The sequence below is a fragment of the Pleurodeles waltl genome, chromosome 4_1 (assembly GCF_031143425.1).
Source record: "Pleurodeles waltl isolate 20211129_DDA chromosome 4_1, aPleWal1.hap1.20221129, whole genome shotgun sequence".
NCBI lineage: Eukaryota > Metazoa > Chordata > Amphibia > Caudata > Salamandridae > Pleurodeles > Pleurodeles waltl.
The window spans coordinates 37,495,004-37,499,399 of record NC_090442.1 but is presented as its reverse complement, the minus strand read 5'-3'; the positions used below and the strand labels follow the sequence as shown (position 1 = coordinate 37,499,399).

Genomic DNA, 4,396 nt, shown 5'->3' with positions numbered 1-4,396 from the left:
ATGATATATATTGGTTTGGTTGAAGTATGTTAGTAGAGGTGGTGATAGGCTTTCTGTGTCTGTCTGAGAGCAAGGACCGGTTAACGTCTTTTTCCAAGAGCAGTTTGTTGTGAAAGGTATCAGGAAAAGGAGTATGTATTGTCATGTGGTTCTCTGATTGCTTCTGTCCACTTGCCAAAAGTTCCAAGGCCCTATTATAACATAAAAACTGTAACTTTGAAGTGGTGGGTGGTGGAGGTTTAAGATGGTCAGTTTAATTAAAGACAGAAAAGTGAAACGAATGACTACGGAAATACTCTATGTGGCCATGAACTGCGATGAAAGGATGATTTTGGAACTCTGTCTTGCAGATTACTCTCAATGCCGCAATGGATAGGGCACTACTCCCACAGACCGGGGTGTGTAAGTTTAAGTCTATCTGAGGTGCACACCCTGAACTAATACTTTTTTGCTGTAACATAATCATATTGTTTACTCTTCCTCGTAGCAGCTTGCCAGGGTGATAGTATATTGCAACAGAACCATTCCACTTCTTCACTGAAAAGAGTCATGCTGGTTACCCAAATGTGCAGCGTGTCATTTTATACAGCTTTCTTTATTGAAATTAAACTTGGACTCACTTGAAATATTCTCTTTCAAAATTATTGTTTTGAGCTGCTGTGATTTTTATTTCTAGAGGTGGTGACAGGCTTTCAGGTACGTGCTTAGGTCAAGGCCCTGTTCATGTCACTTGTATAAGCTAATTCAGGGAGCAAATTAGCAAGTCAAGAAATGGGAAGTCTGAACTACTGTCAAAGCAGTTTCATTCTCTTTTCAAATAATCCAAAAATACCATTGCAGCATAAAACAGAGTATTCAATAAAAGAATAAAGGAGGTTTAACGGCAAAAAAGCACATTATAAGATATGAAACTTTGGAAATTATCAAGATATTGTTTGAAAAAACTCCTTTGATGGAAAGAAGATGAAGAACGGTATGGGATCCTGTCCTGCGCACCTGTAATTGATATGTTCCACATCCATTCATACCACCTAACCCTAAACACCCAAACATATTGCAGTCAGTGACCATGTGGCCTAATGGATAAGGCGTCTGACTTCTGTTCAGAAGATTGAGGGTTCGAGTCCCTTCATGGTTGAGTCTTTTTCTCACAGCACCCAACTTATCTTTACATACAAACTGGAGGCACACTCTTACAATAGTCCTTTCACTCTCACTCATTAAGAAAGCCCAATCCAAACTGCACAATCAGTCACATTATGCCTTCAGCATTGCTACTTTTCTGTCTTTCTGCCATACCAAAGTACCTCTTCATAAACGCTACGGATATGCAATACGTATGCAACAATATGACATGGCACAATCATTCTGAACAGAACTGAGGGTAGATTCAGTGCAGGGAGTGTGTGTGCGTGCAGAAAGCAGAAACTATGCATTCGTAGAAGCTCTATGATTTTCTCCAGGAATAATGCAAATTGTCCCTCAGAAAAAGTATAGTACTAGAGAAGAATCATAAAGGATTGACACAATTGCTGCCTTTGCTGTTGCCCCAGTTGTGTAGTTTGTCAAGGACTGGTCTCTTGCAGATTGAGGCACCTAGTTGCAATTGTGTGGTAAAAATTACCCTTACAACCATTTTTTCTATAAACTTGAGATCTTTCTGAGATACTATCTCACAGACTTCTTATGAATGAGGAACTCTGAAATTGTCACATTCCAATTTGTACGTCCTTAAAACCATGCTGGTTATTCAAATGGGCAGATTGTTTTGTAAATTCCTTTCTGTCTCGAGTTGTAGCTATATTGATACAGAGGCATAATTGTTTGAATTATATATATTGGTTTGGTTGAAGTATGTTAGTAGAGGTGGTGATAGGCTTTCTGTGTCTGTCTGAGAGCAAGGACCGGTTAACGTCTTTTTCCAAGAGCCGTTTGTTGTGAAAGGTATCAGGCAAAGGAGTATGTATTGTCATGTGGTTCTCTGATTGCTTCTGTCCACTTGCCAAAAGTTCCAAGGCCCTATTATAACATAAAAACTGTAACTTTGAAGTGGTGGGTGGTGGAGGTTTAAGATGGTCAGTTTAATTAAAGACAAAAAAGTGAAACGAATGACTACGGAAATACTCTATGTGGCCATGAACTGAGATGAAAGGATGATTTTGGAACTCTGTCTTGCAGATTACCCTCAATGTCGCAATGGATAGGGCACTACTCCCACAGACCGGGGTGTGTAAGTTTAAGTCTATCTGAGGTGCACACCCTGAACTAATACTTTTTTGCTGAAACCTAATCATATTGTTTACTCTTCCTCGTAGCAGCTTACCAGGGTGATAGTATATTGCAAAAGAACCATTCCACTTCTTCACTGTAAAGAGTCATGCTGGTTACCCAAATGTGCAGCGTGTCATTTTATACAGCTTTCTTTATTGAAATTAAACTTGGACTCACTTGAAATATTCTCTTTCAAAATGATCGTTTTGAGCTGCTGTGAATTTTATTTCTAGAGGTGGTGACAGGCTTTCAGGTACGTGCTTAGGTCAAGGCCCTGTTCATGTCACTTGTATAAGCTAATTCAGGGAGCAAATTAGCAAGTCAAGAAATGGGAAGTCTGAACTACTGTCAAAGCAGTTTAATTCTCTTTTCAAATAATCCAAAAATACCATTGCAGCATAAAACAGAGTATTCAATAAAAGAAGAAAGGAGGTTTAACGGCAAAAAAGCACATCATAAGATATGAAACTTTGGAAATTATCAAGATATTGTTTGAAAAAACTCCTTTGATGGAAAGAAGATGAAGAACGGTATGGGATCCTGTCCTGCGCACCTGTAATTGATATGTTAAACATCCATTCATTCCACCTAACCCTAAACACTCAAACATATTGCAGTTGGTGACCATGTGGCCTAATGGATAAGGCATCTGACTTCTGATCAGAAGATTGAGGGTTCGAGTCCCTTCATGGTTGAGTCTTTTTCTCACAGCACCCAACTTATCTTTACATACAAACTGGAGGCACACTCTTACAATACTCCTTTCACTCTCACTCATTAGGAAAGCCCAATGCAAACTGCACAATCAGTCACATTATGCCTTCAGCATTGCTACTTTTCTGTCTTTCTGCCATACCAAAGTACCTCTTCATAAACGCTACGGATATGCAATACGTATGCAACAATATGAAATGGCACAATCATTCTGAACAGAACTGTGGGTAGATTCAGTGCAGGGAGCGTGTGTGCGTGCAGAAAGCAGAAACTATGCATGCGTAGAAGCTCTATGATTTTCTCCAGGAATAATGCAAATTGTCCCTCAGAAAAAGTATAGTACTAGAGAAGAATCATAAAGGATTGACACAATTGCTGCCTTTGCTGTTGCCCCACTTGTGTAATCTGTCAAGGACTGGTCTCTTGCAGATTGAGGCACCTAGTTGCAATTGTGTGGTATAAATTACCCTTACAACCATTTTTTCTATAAACTTGAGATCTTTCTGAGATACTATCTCACAGACTTCTTAAGAATGAGGAACTCTGAAATTGTCACATTCCAATTTGTACGTCCTTAAAACCATGCTGGTTATTCAAATGGGCAGATTGTTTTGTAAATTCCTTTCTGTCTCGAGTTGTAGCTATATTGATACAGAGGCATAATTGTTTGAATGATATATATTGGTTTGGTTGAAGTATGTTAGTAGAGGTGGTGATAGGCTTTCTGTGTCTGTTTGAGAGCAAGGACCGGTTAACGTCTTTTTCCAAGAGCAGTTTGTTGTGAAAGGTACCAGGCAAAGGAGTATGTATTGTGATGTGGTTCTCTGACTGCTTCTGTCCACTTGCCAAAAGTTTCAAGGCCCTATGATAGCACAAAAACGGTAAGATTGAAGTGGTGGGTGCCGGAGGTTCAAAATGGTCAGTTTAATTAAAGACAGAAAAGTGAACCGAATGATTGCAGAAATACTGTATGTGGCCATGAACTGAGATGAAAGGATGATTTTGGAACTCTGTCTTGCAGATTACCCTCAATGCCGCAATGTATAGGGCACTACTCTCACAGACCAGGGTGTGTAAGTTTAAGTCTATCTGAGGTGCACACCCTGAACTAATACTTTTTTGCTGAAACCTAATCATATTGTTTACTCTTCCTCGTAGCAGCTTACCAGGGTGATAGTATATTGCAAAAGAACCATTCCACTTCTTCACTGAAAAGAGTCATGCTGGTTACCCAAATGTGCAGCGTGTCATTTTATACAGCTTTCTTTATTGAAATTAAACTTGGACTCACTTGAAATATTCTCTTTCAAAATGATCGTTTTGAGCTGCTGTGAATTTTATTTCTAGAGGTGGTGACAGGCTTTCAGGTACGTGTTTAGGTCAAGGCCCTGTTCATGTCACTTGTATAAGC

At 39.4% G+C, this 4,396-nt stretch overlaps 2 non-coding genes across 2 annotated transcripts; both read left to right on the top strand.

Moving 5' to 3' along the window:
- Positions 1-1,065: 1,065 nt before the first annotated feature.
- TRNAR-UCU (transfer RNA arginine (anticodon UCU)) lies at positions 1,066-1,138 on the top strand. The gene has a single exon. It is a non-coding gene; the product is annotated as a tRNA-Arg (tRNA).
- Positions 1,139-2,893: 1,755 nt separating this feature from the next.
- TRNAR-UCU (transfer RNA arginine (anticodon UCU)) lies at positions 2,894-2,966 on the top strand. Its single transcript has one exon. It is a non-coding gene; the product is annotated as a tRNA-Arg (tRNA).
- Positions 2,967-4,396: the final 1,430 nt, after the last annotated feature.